The following is a 19,427-nucleotide window of genomic DNA, read 5'->3' as shown; positions in this document are numbered from 1 at the left end:
CAGAGATCCACCTGCCTCTGCCTCCCGAGTGTTGGGATTAAAGACATTTACCACCACATTCAGCTCTGAAGAATGTTTACTAATGTGAATATTTTAAGAAATTAGATCGGCATCCATCATGATCAAGTAGGCTTCATCCCAGGGATGCAGGGATGGTTCAATATGTGGAAATCCATCAATGTAATTCACCATATGAACAAATTCAAAGGAAAAAAAAAACCACATGATCATTTCATTAGATGCTGAGAAAGCATTTGGCAAAATTCAACACCCCTTCATGTTAAAAGTCCTGGAAAGATCAGGAATTCAAGGCCCATACCTAAACATAGTAAAAACCGTATACAACAAACCAGTAGCTAACATTAAACTAAATGAGAGAAACTTTAAGCAATCCCACTAAAATCAGAGTCTAGACAAGGCTGCCCACTCTCTCCCTACTTATTTAATATAGTACTCAAAGTCCTAGCCAGAGCAATCAGACAACGAAAGGAGGTCAAAGGGATACAAATTGGAAAGGAAGAAGTCAAAATATCACTATTTGCAGATGAAATGATAGTGTACTTAAGTGACCCCAAAAGTTCCACCAGAGAACTACTAAGCCTGATAAACAACTTCAGCAAAGTGGCTGGGTATAAAATTAACTCAAACAAATTAGTAGCCTTTCTGTACTCAGGATAAACAGGCTGAGAAAGACATTAGGGAAATGACACCATTCACAATAGTCCCAGATAATATAAAATACCTTGGTGTAACTCTTAACCAAGCAAGTGAAAGATCTGACAAGAACTTCAAGTCTCTGAAGAAGGAAATTGAAGATCTCAGAAAATGGAAAGACCTCCCATGCTCATGAATTGGCAGGATTAATATAGTAAAAATGGCCATTTTGCCAAAAGCAATCTACAGATTCAATGCAATCCCCATCAGAATTCCAACTCAATTCTTCAGGGAGTTAGCAAGAGCAATTTACAAATTCATTTGGAATAACAAAAAACCCAAGATAGCGAAAACTATACTCAACAATAAAAGAACTGGGGGAATCACCATCCCTGACCTCAAGCAGTATTACAGAGCAATATGATAAAAATTGTATGGTATTAGTACAGAGACAGGCAGGTAGATCAATAGAATAGAATTGAGGACCCAGAAATGAACGCATACACCTATGGTCACTTGATCTTTGACAAAGGAGCTAAAACCATCCAATGGAAAAAAGAGCATTTTCAACAAATGGTGCTGGTTCAACTGGAGGTCAGCATGTAGAAGAATGCAAATCGATCCATTCTTATTGCCCTGTACAAAGCTTAAGTCCAAGTGGATCAAAGACCTCCACATTCAAACCGGATACACTCAAACTAATAGAAGAAAAGGTGGGAAAGAGTCTCAATCACATGGGCACTGGGGAATATTTCCTAAACAAAACATCAATGGCTTATGCTCTATCAAGAATCTACAAATGGGACCCCCATAAAACTGCAAAGCTTCTGTAAGGCAAAGGATACTATCATTAGGACAAAATGGCAACCAACAGATTGGGAAAAGATCTTTATCAATCCTACATTTGATAGAGGGCTAGTATCCAAAATATACAAAAAACTCAAGAAGTTAGACTCCAGAGAGCCAAATAACCCTATTAAAAATGGGGTTCAGAGCTAAACAAAGAATTCTCAGCTGATGAATATCGAATGGCTGAGAAGTACCTAAAAAAATGCTTGACATCCTTAGTCATCAGGGAAATGCAAATCACAACAACCCTGAGATTCCACCTCACACCAGTCAGAATGGCTAAGATAAAAACTCAGGTGACAACAGATACTGACGAGGATATGGAGAAAGAGAAACACTTCTCCATTGTTGGTGGAATTGCAAACTGGTACAGCCACTCTGGAAATCAGTCTGGAGGTTCCTCAGAAAAGTAGACATTGCACTACCAAGGACCCAGCTATACCTCTCCTGAGCATATACCCAAAAGATGCTCCAACATACAACAAAGACACATGCTCCACTATATTTATAGCAGCCTTATTTATAATAACCAGAAGCTGGAAAGAACACAGATGCCCTTCAACAGAAGAGTGGATACAGAAATGTGGTACATCTACACAATGGAGTACTACTCAGCTATCAAAAACAATGACTTCATGAAATTCATAGGCAAATGGATTGAACTAGAAAATATCCTGAGTGAGATAACCCACTCACCAAAAAAAAAAATGGTATGCACTCACTGATAAGTGAATATTAGCCCAAAAGCTTGAATTACCCAAGATACAATCCACAGACCACTTGAAGCTCAAGAAGAAAGATGACCAAAGCGGAGATGCTTCACTCCTTAAAAGGGGGGGGGGGGAATATTCATAGGAGGGGATATGGAGGCAAAGTTTGGAGCAGAGACTGATGGAGTGGCCATTCAGAACCTGCCCCACATGTGTTCCATATATATAATAGACACCAAAACTAGATAAGATTGATGATGCTAAGAAGTGCATGCTGACCGGAGCCTGATATAGCTGTCCCCTGAGATACACAGCCAGAGCATGTCAAACACAGAGGTGAATCCTAGTGGCAAACCATTGAACTGAGAACGAGATCCCCATTGGAGGTATTAGAGAAAGAACTGAAAGAGCTGAAGGGACTTGCAACCCTATAAGAACCACAGTGCCAACCAACCAGAGCTTCCAGGGACTAAACCACTACCCAAAGATTATACATGGACTGACCCAGGGCTCCAGCTGCATATGTAGCAGAGGATGGCCTTGTTGGGCACCCGTGGAAGGAGAAGCCCTTAGTCCTGCCAAGGTTGGACCCCCATTGTATAGGAACGTCGGGGGTGGGGGTTGTAGGAAGGGGGGTATTTGGGGAGGGGGAAACACCATTATAGAAGAAGGGAAGGAGCATGAATGGGAGCTTATGTCCAGGAAAGGGAATTACATTTGAAATGTAAATTTTAAAATATCCAATAAAAGAAAGAAATTAGATCGCTTAGCTTGAAGGAGTATTTGTTTCAGTTTTTTAAAATGAGGTCCCATTTTATGAGGTTAGCCTTGAACTGGAGATCCTCCAAGTTCTCTCTGCCTCTAAAGTACTGGGATTACAGATGTGCCATCTGTGCCTGCCTGTGTTATCAACCAAAACAAGAAATATATTAGTATACCTGTTTATTCTGGTAAGTGATAAATAACACACAATTTCAACATTAACATTTCGATTACCTATTCAAATTACATACAATATTCAACACATTACATAAAATATTCAACATACAAATTCAACACATAAGTGGTTGGTTGTTCTGTTTTAGCAGATCTCATGTAGCCTCAAGTAGTCTTGAATTCCCTGAGTAGTTGATGACCTTACACTCCTGGTGACCCTGGGTCTACTTCCCAGCTGCTGGAGTTTCAGATCTTCACCTGCTTAGTTTATGCAAGGCTGAGGGTAGAACCCAAAACTTCATGCATGCTGGGAAAGCAGTCTGCCAATACAATTACTTCTGGATCCATTTTCCTGCAAAAATGCCGTGATTTTACTTTCTTTATGGTTAAGTAAAATTCTATTGCATGTATGTGCCACATTTTCTTTTTTTTTTTGGTTCTTTTTTTCGGAGCTGGGGACCCAACCCAGGGCCTTGCGCTTCCTAGGCCAGCGCTCTAACCACTGAGCTAAATCCCCAACTTCACATTTTCTTTATCTGTTCATCTGTTGTTGGATATTGACTCCAGTTCTTAGGTATCATGTTTATTAGTTAGGAAAAGTGGCATGTTTTTGTGGTACATTGTATTCTAATACATTTGCATGGTTTCTAAATTAAAGTTTTCTTTCTTTTATTATACTGCTTAGATCTAATTTGTTAAATATCTATTTCTTTTTCTTTGGAGCTATTATAAATTATAGGTTTTTAAAATATGTGATCTATTATTATTGTTTTTTCTTTGTTATTTATTTATTTTATTTATATGAGTACACCGTAGCTGTCTTCACCAGAAAAGGGCATCGGATTCCATTACAGATGGTTATGAGCCACCATATTGTTTCTGGGAATTGAAGGACCTTTGGAGGAGCAGTCAGTACTCTTAACCACTGAGCCATCTCTCCAGGCACCCCCCCCTATTGTTGTTATAAAAATATAATAAATAAATTGCTGTCTTTTTACCCCCTCTAGGTCCGGCACCGCAGTGTCCCAAGATATCTGCTGGATATCTTAAGTCTCAGTCAGCAAAGCCTCTCACCTGCTCTGCTCCGTCCCATATCACACTGCTGAAGGCCTCTTCTCTGAGCCATCAGCAATCTCTCTACTCATCTAGTTCCCAAGGCAGGTTTCCATGCCAGAAACACACATCCCAACTCTGTGGCGGCCCAAACCAGCCGCCCCCCACTCCCTTACACTTAAATCTACACATGAAAGGACATACAACACAATAACCTTTGATCCAATTGATAAGATATAATTGCCCACCTAAACATACAAAACCCTGTGCACATCCACCCCTTCAGAACATTCATGACAACCTGTAAAGGCACAATGTGGAATCTTAACGTCAGCCTCCATGTTGTCCCCTGCTACTCTCTCTCCCCTTCCCTCTTCTGTTCCTGTCTCCTCCCCTTCCCTCAAAGTTTTCTCCCGCCCATCCTTCCTTTCTTCTCGTCCAATGACAGGCCTCATTCTGTCTTGTACCTGCCTCACCTGTGACATCATCCCACACCCCTTTGTTATTATTTTATGTGTGTGGGGACTTATCCTGTATATATGTCTCTAGCACCACATATGTTCCTGATGTCTGGGGAGACCAGAAGAGGGTCATAGGTGGTTATACGCCACAATGTGGGTGCGAGGAATTGACCTCTGGAAGAGCAGCCAGTGCTCTTAACCACTGAGCCATCTCTCCAGCCCAGTTGTAGGGTTTTGTTTTTAGATTTGTTTGCTTTATGTTCATTAGTATTTTGCTTACATGTATATATGTGTAAGTGGTTTAGGAATTTTCCTGTAAGCCTTAGAACTTATTTATTTATTTATTTATTTATTTATTTATTTATTTATTTATTTATTTATTTATTTAATGTACAGCATTCTGCCTGCATATGTGACTGCAGACCTGAAGAGGGCACCAGATCTCATTACAGATGGTTGTGAGCCACCATGTGGTTGCTGGGAATTGAACTCATGACCTCTGGAAGAGCAGTCAGTGAGCCATCTCTCCAGCCCACCTTAGAACGTTCTACATGGAGAATCATGTAGATAATCATGTAGATAAGCTTGATTTCATATTTTAATGTTTTTTAATTGCTTTCAGTATATTTGAACATGTTCCTTACCTTCCACCAACTCCTCCCAGATCCTTCAACCCCACTTCATAGTCTTTGTTTCTCTGAGAAAAAAACAAAAATCAAAGCCAAACAAAAAATAATGGAGTGCTTCATGAATTTTCACGTCATCCTCTGTGAGGCCATGGGCATGGACAATCTGTTTTCTTTCCCCAACCTCTTGTGTTCCTTTTTCCCAAATTGCATGAATATGTTCTCTCTTCCTATGTATGCTAGCTAGTCCTGCTGCCTTTACTACAGTGAGTAAAAATACTAAGAATGGGCATCCTTTCCTTGTCCCCAGTCTTCTGTCATTAAGAAGAATGGTAGTTATAGAGGTTTCTCTGAAGGTACCTGGCTGCCCCTCTCTTACCTGTTTGCTCAATCCTTTCTACAAGAGCAGAAGACACTTCCGAACCATCTTTTGTTGCTAATTTGCCTCTCACTGATGAGAGAAGGCAAAACCAGCCTGTCATTTTTTTCTGCTACTGGGCAGAAAAGTCAGGCAGTGCCTATGCATTAAGGGCCTGAGTCAGCGGGCTCCTATGGTGCAAACTGAGTCACCACTGCCTTGCATGCAGTAGGGGCTGGAGCTCTCTAGTAGTCTCTGCTGTTCTTTTTTTCTCTGTCTTTGGCCACAAACAAGCTTTTCATAAGTTTATGCTTTTGTTCTGTCTTCTGTGTGTGCTTAATCGTGGTTCTGGTTTGCAGACTTCTAGTACCCTGTGTAGTCTATATTAAAGATTTTAAAGCAGTTTACCAGAGAGTACTTCCTCAGATTCTGTGGTGACTAAACATTTAGTTTTCTGAGTTCTTTTATGGTGCCAGTTAGGTTGTTTATAGGGCATTTAGTTGTATTTAGAAGAGAGCAAGGGACAGTGTTCATCTAGTCCGGGACCAGGAGTCTCTTTAATGATAGGCTGCATAATCAGCATCCTAAAACCTAGTACTTACGTGTGCACTTATGCATTAGAGGTAGGGACGTGGATGAACCAGACGGAGTAATGTAAGTCTTATAGTAAAAGGAGCTGTGTGCTTGGGAAGAACATGGGAAACAACTGAGCAAAAATATTAGGGAATAATGAGAAGTTGATCTCACACCTCTTAGAATGACTATCAGAAATGTCAGAAATGACGTGGCAAAATGTGAAGGAAAAGCTATTGTTGTATATTGTTGATATATTCCATTTTGGTGTGGGAGAGCCCTTAAAACACTAAAAATAGAATTAGCTAGCATACTTAGCAATTCTACTTATGCTAAATCTCCAAATAAATTAAAATTGGTGTACCAAACCTGTGTGTATCCCTGCTTATTACAGCATTATTCACGATGTCTACAACATGCAGTGGCCATCAACCAATGAATGGAATTTTAAGACATTTTATATGTACACAGTAGAATATTATTCAACCTTTGTTAGTTGCTTGCCTGCTTGCTTACTTGGTTTAATAGTGGTATTGACCTAAGGTCTTCCACATGTTAAGCACCAGTCTTCCACTAGACTAAGCCTTAGCAGTTAAAAAGAAAAAAATTCTATTCCTCAGGACAACTTAGATTAATGTAGAGAGTATTGTGTTATGTGAAATGAGCCAGGCGCAGAAAGACAGATACTGAATTATCTCTGGATTAACTACTGTAGTAGATATTTTTCTCATCTCTATGGTCCAGGTAACCTCACAAGAGGTAGTAACTTAAGGGAGACAAGAAGAAGTAATATTACTCACATCTCCACAACTAACCAGGAAGCCAAGACCGTTGACTGAATCAGGGGCTTTAACCCTCTAGCCATTCCCCTATAGTCCTCTCTCTCTCTGCAGCCAGGTCCTTTGTCCACAAAGGTCCAAACATCCCCAAGAGCGCTACTAACTAAAGCTCAGTTGCTCAAACACATCCAAAGGCTAGCACTCACATGGTGAGTAGAAAATTGCCAGATTTGGAGAAATGTAGGACAGGAATCACTACATGTAGCAGAGAGAATGGAGTGAAGGGGGAGATGTTGGTCTATTGTTAGATACAAAATTGGGGAAAGTGGGGGTTTCAAGACAGGGTTTCCCTGTCTAACCTTGGCTAGAACTTGCTCTATAGATCAGGCTGGCCTTGAACTCACAGAGATCGCCTGCCTCTGCCTGCTGAGTGCTGAGATTTAAAAGCATGGGCCACCATCACCCAGCAAAAAGCAGATTTTTTTAACTGGACTGGTTCTTCTGTGAACTATACATGTATCCCAGAAAAACATAAAATGATTATTTGTTAATCTAAGATTAAATTGAAAAATATCAGGACATTTATACTCTGGTGTCAGGGGCGTTAAAAGTGTACAGTGAAGTCTGATACATTGAGAAATAGGAAACCATCTAAAACTTGTAGGGAAGGGGAGTGAAAGTGAGATTAAAGCAGGAGGCGGGTTTATAGGGTCATGAGTGGGTGTGGTACACTACGAAGTTAACGGGTGCCATATGAAGTGGTCACTACCATGAGTTCCTTAAAGTGACAAGACGAGAACAATGCTAGGGCTGCATGCTACAGAGGACAAGTGGGGTTCTTAAATTCTTACAGTTAACATGTGTACACACACATGTGCACAGTATACTTGTGCACAATATTGTGCACACTGCAGCATGCACGTGAAGTGGCTTTGTTGGCCGTTCTCTCCTCCCACCTTTGCTTGGGTGCTGGTAAGGAACTTGCACAGGCCTGTGAGGATGCTAGTGCCTTTGCCTGCTGAACCATCGTTTTACCAGCCCCCAAAGTGGGGTTTGCTTCTTAGGCTATCAGCCCTGGGTGTTTATTTCCTGTAGATTTAATTAAATGTAAGCAGAACTTGTTAAGGATTGACGTTGCCTTGTGGAGAAACTTCCTTCTCCTCTCTTCCCACTTCTGTATCATTTGAGAAAATCTTAACTGTCCTGAGGCAGTCAATTAACACTTCTTTAATCTTTTTCCAAAAGGTTAAAGTTTCCAAAGAACTATTACTACACCTCCTGAAATAGCTCTCATACAGGTTAAAAGATATTCAGTCTAACTAGTAATTGAATAAACGTGAATTAAAACAACCAAGTTTGTTTTTATGATTACATCCAATGCTGAGACAGTTTGATGAAATATATATTCTTTTGTTGTCTTGAGCTAGGATCTTGCTGTTTATTCCAGGCTGTTCTAGAATTTGTAACCATCCTGCCTTAGCCTCCCACCAGTAGGATGGAGGGTAGAGAGAAGAATGCTGGGATTAAAGGCAGGATTAAATGCCACCTTACCTAAATCCACCCATTCTTTTTTTTTTTTCTTTTTTTCTTTTTTTTGGAGCTGGGGACCGAACCCAGGGCGTTGCGCTTGCTAGGCAAGCGCTCTACCACTGAGCTAAATCCCCAACCCCTGTATGTAATGTTTTAAGTGATTTCCATTTTATACACTTTCATAGTATATCAGTTGCCTTTCTGATATTTTTATAGCCATCGTTAGGGAAAAATGATTTGTTAGCTAATCTTTTCAAAGGTTATGTGTCAACCACTATAGCTAATAAAATTAATTTTACCTATCTTGGCTAAAAATTTCCTTTTGAAGTCTGAAAATTATAATTGTGAATCTGGGGCAAATGGAACAGAATAAGAACATTTAGGAAAACACATAAACGAAACTATAGCTTATCAAAATGGTCAAATTGTGCATGTTTTCATTTCAATTATGAAATTAGTAAATTTTAAATTACTTTGAGATATGTGGGCATTATGTGCATTTGAGTTTAGGCCCTGGTGGAAGCTCAAGGCTTGGAGCTGGAGTGATAGGAGTGTTGGGGTGTGGGAACTGAACTTGGATCTATGTAAGATCCGTCTATGCTCTTAACCACTAAGCCATCTTTCAGCCCCTGATAATGCTTTCAAAGTGTAATTTTGGAAAATTACCTTAATAAACATTGCTGATATTCAAATGCAAATGAACTTCTTAAATGATGGTTGTGACTGATTTGAATTCTGACAATATTTTTATTATAATTATTAATATGTATATGTAAGAATGTGTGTAGACGTGTATGTAGAGATCAAAATACAACCTGTAGGCGTCAAACTGGGGAATCAAACCAAGGTCATGGGGCTTGCCACCAGGTATCTTTATCCACTGAGCCAACCTCCCAGCCTCCTAAGGCAATGTTCTAAATATTCAGTTAATGTTCTCATTTAACTCCCCCAAAACAGTCTTTTGATCTGGGATGGTTATTTTCACTATAGATAAAGGCAACTGAGGCACAGAGTGGAGTAACTCATCTAATTAATAAGTTGGTGGTGCAGGATTCAGATTTAAGCAGTCTAACTCCAAATCCACTCTTCAGTCTCTGTCCAGAGTCTCTAGAAATAGCATTACAAAGAGCAGAGGTGAATTTTAGATGAAGAAAAAGGTTGATTGTTTACTATGTAAGATCCCACTAGAAACAGCACAAAGCAGTCTGCAGTTACTGGAGAAACCCCTTCTACTTTGGAATGCAGTCAAGTCAGAGCTCTCTGGGGGTTTGTTACTTTTTTTTTTTTAATATTTGTACCATGTATAAGTTTCTTAGATGTAAATGACTGTTTGAAAACTTGCACAATCGTGTGTCCCTTGAATGCTCATCCAGTAAATGGATAGCATTAAAGATAATGATACCGTTCAAGGTAAAAGAGAAACACTGATTGTTACAGAGAGGCAGCTTCTAACTTAGCCGAACCAAGAAATCCTTCCGAGTGTGCTTAACCCCAAGGAGCTGTGTGTCAGATACCAAGACACGGTACTCTGCATGTCGTAGTACATGCTATTCTGCCGCTTGCTAAGAGGTCAGAGCGTAGCTTCCTAAGATTCTTTGATTTTAGAAAGTAAAACTCTTATGAAAACATTGTTTTGTAACATGACTGCTTGTAACTAAAAGAAATTGAGCCTTAGGATATTTTCATTTAGTATAATGAGATTTTTGGTTTTCTTTAAGAGTAATGGTGTAAGTAAATTAAATTTGAGTGATAGAAGTTCTCACAGTCTGTTTTATCTGTAAAAGCAACTAAGCAGATTCTGGGTATTAATTAACACCTTGGGAAAATATAATTAGATTTTAGGAATACAGTGGGAAAAGGCCATGTTGGGAGGACAATGCCACTTAAGACACTCTTCACATTTCACCTAAAACAGTGAGTTTGTTAACTCTATTTTGTTTCATTATAAGGTATAGTCTGGCTCCTTTGAGTATCAGCTCAGAGCCAAGTAGTCTGTTTCTGTGTTAATTCCCCTTGCTCAAGTTATACAAGCAAAGAATGTTCTTGTGCAGAGAGATAGACCAGCTCTGTGGCAAGGCAGAACAAGGTCTATGGGCATCGACCACAGCTCTCATACTGCTACCAGCCTTCTCTGTAGCATCTAAGACTCAGTTAAACTTAAGACGAGGTGTCCTAAATGTGGTCTAGCTCTCTCTTCTTAATGTTGGTGCTGTAGCACTGAACTGACTCTGTATATGAAAGAACTTTGCAAGCTATGAAACATCTCATTCGTAGCTATTTATAACATGATGATGTCATTCTAAATAAATATCCTGTTTAAGAAGGAAGCCTCATAGGGTAGTGGTGCATGCCTTTAATCCCAGTACTTAGGAGGCAGAGGCAGGTGGATCTATGTGACTTCGGGGCCAGCCTGCTCTTAAGAGTGAATTCCAGGATAGATACAAGAGAAACCTGGTTTCAAAAAACAAAAAGAAGAGAGCCAGGCTTGGTGAGCTCACACCCTTGGTCCCAGCACTCCGGAGGCAGAGGCAGATAGTTGTGCTTTTGAGACTAGGTCTACACAGTTTGTTTGAAGCTAGCCAAGAGTATAGATATACCTTGTCTCAAAAAAAGGAGCAAGCCAGAGGCCACCAAGACAACTTGGTGGGTAACCTGACAACCTGAGTTTGCTCCCAGGATCTCACATAGAGCAAGAAGAACCAACTCCTAAAAACTGTCTTCAGACCACTGCACACAAAATAAGCATTTCCAAATGCTGTTCAAAAGAGGAAACCAGGTGTGGAGGTACACATCTGCAATCCTAACATTTGAAAGGTTGGGGCAGCAGAATCAAGAGTTCAAGGCCCAGCTTGGGCAATATAAGATCCTGACTCAAAAAAAAAATTTTAAAGGAAGCTGGACATGGTAGTGCATGACTGTAATCCTAGCACTCAGAAGGCAAAGGTAGATGGAGTTCTGAGTTCAAGGTCAGCCTAGTCTACAGGGTAAGACCCTGTATTTAAAAAAAAAAAAAGAAAAAGAAAGGAGATAATCATGTGCTATTGCATAATAAGATGGCTCTAGATAACAATGATGTACATTTTTAAGAGGTAGAATAAAAGATTTTGAATGTTTTCACCATGAAGAGATGTCAAATGTATAGGAGATATTTCTGACCTGATTTAAATTTGAATAATATAAATATGTATAGAACATCTCATTACTCTGAATATTAGACAGTATAATTTATACATTAATTTTTATTGTTTTTACAAAAAGGTCATAGTGTTGGGGAGATTACTGAGTGAGTGAAGTGTTTGCTATGCAGGCGTGAGAACCAGAGTTTGGTTCACCAGCACCACTGAGAAGCTGGGCTCGGCAGCAGGGGCCTATAATTCCAGTACTGGGAAAGAGAAGAGAAAGGAAGCCTAGAGCACCCTGGCAGCTAGTCTAGCTGAATTGACAAGCTCCAGATTCAGTGAGAGGCCATCAAAACCTAAGGTAGAGAGTGGTTGAGAAAGACACTCAACATGGACGTCCGGCCTCCAACGCATGTGTACACACAAACACACAAAAGAAAAAAAAAATCGTGATCCTACTTAACAGTAAGTTTTGGATGATGAAGAAATGGGATGATATTCCCTTCAAGAGATCGTTGATTTGTTTGTAGAACTATTTTTCTTCTGCTTCCTTCCTGTTGTACTCCTGGACATCAAAAATAGGGCTTTGCATTCTCTAAGCATATGTTGAGCCACTCAGCTGTGCCTGTAATCTGAACAGCAGTTTTTGTTTTTGAGATGGTTTCACCACAGAGCCTAGGCTGGCTTCAAGCACAAGTATCCTCCAGCCTCAGCCTTCCTGAGAACTAAGATCACAGAAATGGGAACCACAATGTCTGGCTTCATACCTCTTTTTAACAGTAAGGAAGACAATATCCTGTGTTCTTTATGGCCTGCCGAGGACCCATAATTATAATAGTCTTTTCAGAGAAAGGTAAACTACTTTGTTTTCCAATCTACCATTTTATTCATAGTCTTCCGCAGTCTACATTTGGCATCCTAGAGGGAAGCCGACTTTTTTTTTTTTTTATTAACTTGAGTATTTCTTATATACATTTCGAGTGTTATTCCCTTTCCCGGTTTCCGGGCAAACATCCCCCTCCCCCCTCCCCTTCCTTATGGGTGTTCCCCTCCCAACCCTCCCCCCATTGCCGCCCTCCCCCCATAGACTAGTTCACTGGGGGTTCAGTCTTAGCAGGACCCAGGGCTTCCCCTTCCACTGGTGCTCTTACTAGGATATTCATTGCTACCTATGGGGTCAGAGTCCAGGGTCAGTCCATGTATAGTCTTTAGGTAGTGGCTTAGTCTCTGGAAGCTCTGGTTGCTTGGCATTGTTGTACTTTTGGGGTCTCGAGCCCCTTCAAGCTTTTCCAGTTCTTTCTCTGATTCCTTCAATAGGGGACCTATTCTCAGTTCAGTGGTTTGCTGCTGGCATTCGCCTCTGTATTTGCTGTATTCTGGCTGTGTCTCTCAGGAGCGATCTACATCCGGCTCCTGTCGGTCTGCACTTCTTTGCTTCATCCATCTTGTCTAATTGGGTGGCTGTATATGTATGGGCCACATGTGGGGCAGGCTCTGAATGGGTGTTCCTTCAGTCTCTGTTTTAATCTTTGCCTCTCCCTTCCCTGCCAAGGGTATTCTTTTTCCTCATTTAAAGAAGGAGTGAAGCATTCACATTTTGATCATCCGTCTTGAGTTTCGTTTGTTCTAGGGATCTAGGGTAATTCAAGCATTTGGGCTAATAGCCACTATTCAATGAGTGCATACCATGTATGTCTTTCTGTGATTGGGTTAGCTCACTCAGGATGATATTTTCCAGTTCCAACCATTTGCCTACGAATTTCATAAACTCGTTGTTTTTGATAGCTGAGTAATATTCCATTGTGTAGATGTACCACATTTTCTGTATCCATTCCTCTGTTGAAGGGCATCTGGGTTCTTTCCAGTTTCTGGCTATTATAAATAAGGCTGCGATGAACATAGTGGAGCACGTGTCTCTTTTATATGTTGAGGCATCTTTTGGGTATATGCCCAAGAGAGGTATAGCTGGATCCTCAGGCAGTTCAATGTCCAATTTTCTGAGGAATCTCCAGACTGATTTCCAGAATGGTTTTACCAGTCTGCAACCCCACCAACAATGGAGGAGTGTTCCTCTTTCTCCACATCCTCGCCAGCATCTGCTGTCACCTGAGTTTTTGATCTTAGCCAATCGCACTGGTGTGAGGTGAAATCTCAGGGTTGTTTTGATTTGCATTTCCCTTATGACTAAAGATGTTGAACATTTCTTTAGGTGTTTCTCAGCCATTCGGCATTCCTCAGCTGTGAATTCTTTGTTTAGCTCTGAACCCCATTTTTTAATAGGGTTATTTGTTTCCCTGCGGTCTAACTTCTTGAGTTCTTTGTATATTTTGGATATAAGGCCTCTATCTGTTGTAGGATTGGTAAAGATCTTTTCCCAATCTGTTGGTTGCCGTTTTGTCCTAACCACAGTGTCCTTTGCCTTACAGAAGCTTTGCAGTTTTATGAGATCCCATTTGTCGATTCTTGATCTTAGAGCATAAGCCATTGGTGTTTTGTTCAGGAAATTTTTTCCAGTGCCCATGTGTTCCAGATGCTTCCCTAGTTTTTCTTCTATTAGTTTGAGTGTGTCTGGTTTGATGTGGAGGTCCTTGATCCACTTGGACTTAAGCTTTGTACAGGATGATAAGCATGGATCGATCTGCATTCTTCTACATGTTGCCCTCCAGTTGAACCAGCACCATTTGCTGAAAATGCTATCTTTTTTCCATTGGATGGTTTTGGCTCCTTTGTCAAAAATCAAGTGACCATAGGTGTGTGGGTTCATTTCTGGGTCTTCAACTCTATTCCATTGGTCTATCTGTCTGTCTCTGTACCAATACCATGCAGTTTTTATCACTATTGCTCTGTAATACTGCTTGAGTTCAGGGATAGTGATTCCCCCTGAAGTCCTTTTATTGTTGAGGATAGCTTTAGCTATCCTGGGTTTTTTGTTATTCCAGATGAATTTGCAAATTGTTCTGTCTAACTCTTTGAAGAATTGGATTGGTATTTTGATGGGGATTGCATTGAATCTGTAGATTGCTTTTGGTAAAATGGCCATTTTTACTATATTAATCCTGCCAATCCATGAGCATGGTAGATCTTTCCATCTTCTGAGGTCTTCTTCAATTTCTTTCCTCAGTGTCTTGAAGTTCTTATTGTACAGATCTTTTACTTGCTTGGTTAAAGTCACACCGAGGTACTTTATATTATTTGGGTCTATTATGAAGGGTGTCGTTTCCCTAATTTCTTTCTCGGCTTGTTTCTCTTTTGTATAGAGGAAGGCAACTGATTTATTTGAGTTAATTTTATACCCAGCCACTTTGCTGAAGTTGTTTATCAGCTTTAGTAGTTCTCTGGTGGAACTTTTGGGATCACTTAAATATACTATCATGTCATCTGCAAATAGCGATATTTTGACCTCTTCTTTTCCGATCTGTATCCCTTTGATCTCCTTTTGTTGTCTGATTGCTCTGGCTAGAACTTCAAGAACTATATTGAATAAGTAGGGAGAGAGTGGGCAGCCTTGTCTAGTCCCTGATTTTAGTGGGATTGCTTCAAGTTTCTCTCCATTTAGTTTAATGTTAGCAACTGGTTTGCTGTATATGGCTTTTACTATGTTTAGGTATGGGCCTTGAATTCCTATTCTTTCCAGGACTTTTATCATGAAGGGGTGTTGAATTTTGTCAAATGCTTTCTCAGCATCTAATGAAATGATCATGTGGTTCTGTTCTTTCAGTTTGTTTATATAATGGATCACGTTGATGGTTTTCCGTATATTAAACCATCCCTGCATGCCTGGGATGAAGCCTACTTGATCATGGTGGATGATTGTTTTGATGTGCTCTTGAATTCGGTTTGCCAGAATTTTATTGAGTATTTTTGCGTCGATATTCATAAGGGAAATTGGTCTAAAGTTCTCTTTCTTTGTTGTGTCTTTGTGTGGTTTAGGTATAAGAGTAATTGTGGCTTCGTAGAAGGAATTCGGTAGGGCTCCATCTGTTTCAATTTTGTGGAATAGTTTGGATAATATTGGTATGAGGTCTTCTATGAAGGTTTGATAGAATTCTGCACTAAACCCGTCTGGACCTGGGCTCTTTTTGGTTGGGAGACCTTTAATGACTGCTTCTATTTCCTTAGGAGTTATGGGGTTGTTTAACTGGTTTATCTGTTCCTGATTTAACTTCGATACCTGGTATCTGTCTAGGAAATTGTCCATTTCCTGAAGATTTTCAAATTTTGTTGAATATAGGTTTTTATAGTAAGATCTGATGATTTTTTTGAATTTCCTCCGAATCTGTAGTTATGTCTCCCTTTTCATTTCTGATTTTGTTAATTTGGACGCACTCTCTGTGTCCTCTCGTTAGTCTGGCTAAGGGTTTATCTATCTTGTTGATTTTTTCAAAGAACCAACTTTTGGTTCTGTTGATTCTTTCTATGGTCCTTTTTGTTTCTACTTGGTTGATTTCAGCTCTGAGTTTGATTATTTCCTGCCTTCTACTCCTCCTGGGTGTATTTGCTTCTTTTTGTTCTAGAGCTTTTAGGTGTGCTGTCAAGCTGCTGACATATGCTCTTTCCTGTTTCTTTCTGCAGGCACTCAGCTCTATGAGTTTTCCTCTTAGCACAGCTTTCATTGTGTCCCATAAGTTTGAGTATGTTGTATCTTCATTTTCATTAAATTCTAAAAAGTTTTTAATTTCTTTCTTTATTTCTTCCTTGACCAGGTTATCATTGAGTAGAGCATTGTTCAATTTCCACGTATATGTGGGCATTCTTCCCTTATTGTTATTGAAGACCAGTTTTAGGCCGTGGTGGTCCGATAGCACGCATGGGATTATTTCTATCTTTCTGTACCTGTTGAGGCCCGTTTTTTGACCAATTATATGGTCAATTTTGGAGAAAGTACCATGAGGAGCTGAGAAGAAGGTATATCCTTTTGCTTTAGGATAGAATGTTCTATAAATATCCGTTAAGTCCATTTGGCTCATGACTTCTCTTAGTCTGTCGACATCACTGTTTAATTTCTGTTTCCATGATCTGTCCATTGATGAGAGTGGTGTGTTGAAATCTCCCACTATTATTGTGTGAGGTGCAATGTGTGTTTTGAGCTTTAGTAAGGTTTCTTTTACGTATGTAGGTGCCCTTGTATTTGGGGCATAGATATTTAGGATTGAGAGTTCATCTTGGTTGATTTTTCCTTTGATGAATATGAAGTGTCCTTCCTTATCTTTTTTGATGACTTTTAATTGAAAATTGATTTTACTTGATATTAGAATGGCTACTCCAGCTTGCTTCTTCTGACCATTTGCTTGGAAAGTTGTTTTCCAGCCTTTCACTCTGAGGTAGTGTCTGTCTTTGTCTCTGAGGTGTGTTTCCTGTAGGCAGCAGAATGCAGGGTCCTCGTTGCGTATCCAGTTTGTTAATCTATGTCTTTTTATTGGGGAGTTGAGGCCATTGATATTGAGAGATATTAAGGAATAGTGATTATTGCTTCCCGTTATATTCATATTTGGATGTGAGGTTATGTTTGTGTGCTTTCATTCTCTTTGTTTTGTTGCCAAGACGATTAGTTTCTTGCTTCTTCTAGGGTATAGCTTGCCTCCTTATGTTGGGCTTTACCATTTATTATCCTTTGTAGTGCTGGATTTGTAGAAAGATATTGTGTAAATTTGGTTTTGTCATGGAATATCTTGGTTTCTCCATCAATGTTAATTGAGAGTTTTGCTGGATACAGTAACCTGGGCTGGCATTTGTGTTCTCTTAGGGTCTGTATAACATCAGTCCAGGATCTTCTGGCCTTCATAGTTTCTGGCGAGAAGTCTGGTGTGATTCTGATAGGTCTCCCTTTATATGTTACTTGACCTTTTTCCCTTACTGCTTTTAATATTCTTTCTTTATTTTGTGCGTTTGGTGTTTTGACAATTATGTGACGGGATGTGTTTCTTTTCTGGTCCAATCTATTTGGAGTTCTGTAGGCTTCTTGTATGTCTATGGGTATCTCTTTTTTTAGGTTAGGGAAGTTTTCTTCTATGATTTTGTTGAAGATATTTACTGGTCCTTTGAGCTGGGAGTCTTCCCTCTCTTCTATACCTATTATCCTTAGGTTTGATCTTCTCATTGAGTCCTGGATTTCCTGTATGTTTTGGACCAGTAGCTTTTTCCGCTTTACATTATCTTTGACAGTTGAGTCAATGATTTCTATGGAATCTTCTGCTCCTGAGATTCTCTCTTCCATCTCTTGTATTCTGTTGGTGAAGCTTGTATCTACAGCTCCTTGTCTCTTCTTTTGGTTTTCTATATCCAGGGTTGTTTCCATGTGTTCTTTCTTGATTGCTTCTATTTCCATTTTTAATTCCTTCAACTGTTTGATTGTGTTTTCCTGGAATTCTTTCAGGGATTTTTGCGATTCCTCTCTGTAGGCTTCTACTTGTTTATTAATGTTTTCCTGTGTTTCCCTAAGTGTGTTCATGTCTTTCTTGAAGTCCTCCAGCATCATGATCAAATATGATTTTGAAACTAGATCTTGCTTTTCTGGTGTGTTTGGATATTCCATGTTTGTTTTGGTGGGAGAATTGGGCTCCGATGATGGCATGTAGTCTTGGTTTCTGTTGCTTGGGTTCCTGCGCTTGCCTCTCGCCATCAGATTATCTCTAGTGTTACTTTGTTCTGCTATTTCTGACAGTGGCTAGACTGTCCTATAAGCCTGTGTGTCAGGAGTGCTGTAGACCTGTTTTCCTCTCTTTCAGTCAGTTATGGGGACAGAGTGTTCTGCTTTCGGGCGTGTAGTTTTTCCTCTCTACAGGTCTTCAGCTGTTCCTGTGGGCCTGTGTCTTGAGTTCACCAGGCAGCTTTCTTGCAGCAGAAAATTTGGTCTTACCTGTGGTCCCGAGGCTCAGGTTCGCTCGTGGGGTGCTGCCCAGGGGCTCTCTGCAGCGGCAGCAACCAGGAAGACCTGTGCCGCCCCTTCCGGGAGCTTCAGTGCACCAGGGTTCCAGATGGTCTTTGGCTTTTTCCTCTGGCGTCCGAGATGTGTGTGCAGGGAGCAGTCTCTTCTGGTTTCCCAGGCTTGTCTGCCTCTCTGAAGGTTTAGCTCTCCCTCCCACGGGATTTGGGTGCAGAGAACTGTTTATCCGGTCTGTTTCCTTCAGGGTCCGGCGGTGTCTCTGGCAGGGGTCCTGCCGCTCCTGGGCCCTCCCCCACGGGAGCCCAGAGGCCTTATACAGTTTCCTCTTGGGCCAGGGATGTGGGCAGGGGTGAGCAGTGTTGGTGGTCTCTTCCGCTCTGCAGCCTCAGGAGTGCCCACCTGACCAGGCGGTTGGGTCTCTCTCTCACCGGGTCTGGGAGCAGAGAGAAGCCGACTTTTAAGAGTACTTCATTTCCAGATACGTTATATTCTATTTTAGATTATTTTTGAACTACTTATAAATAATACAGTTTAACCCATAGAAAGTAGAAACTACAGAAAAATTAATTCCATTTTGTACTCTTACCTAGATTAACCCATTATTAATCTCTTACCATATCTTTGCCCTCTTTAGTCTCCCCTTCTACCAGACCAAGTTTGGTCACAGTGTTTTGTTTTAAGCTTTATTTATTTATTTTATGTATATAACTACACTGTTGCTGTCTTCATACACACCAGAAGAGGGCATTGACTCCTGTTACAGATGGTTGGGAATCACCATGTGGTTGTTGGGAATTGAGCTGAGAATAGCAGACCTTTGGAAGAGCAGTCAGTGCTCTTAAATGGGGAGCCAGCTCTCTCCAGCTCTGGTTATAGCCTTTTAAAATGTACTATTT

At 40.4% G+C, this 19,427-nt stretch overlaps 1 protein-coding gene across 11 annotated transcripts in view; it reads left to right on the top strand.

Annotated features, from left to right (window-relative positions):
- Positions 1-19,427, top strand: part of 2700097O09Rikl (RIKEN cDNA 2700097009 gene like) — a 45,129-nt gene that overhangs the window by 3,283 nt on the left and 22,419 nt on the right.

The sequence above is a fragment of the Rattus norvegicus genome, chromosome 6 (assembly GCF_021556685.1).
Source record: "Rattus norvegicus strain SHRSP/BbbUtx chromosome 6, alternate assembly SHRSP_T2T, whole genome shotgun sequence".
In the NCBI taxonomy this organism is placed as follows: Eukaryota; Metazoa; Chordata; class Mammalia; order Rodentia; family Muridae; genus Rattus; species Rattus norvegicus.
The sequence above is the reverse complement of the archived record's forward strand: the minus strand, read 5'-3'. Positions and strand labels throughout refer to the sequence as shown.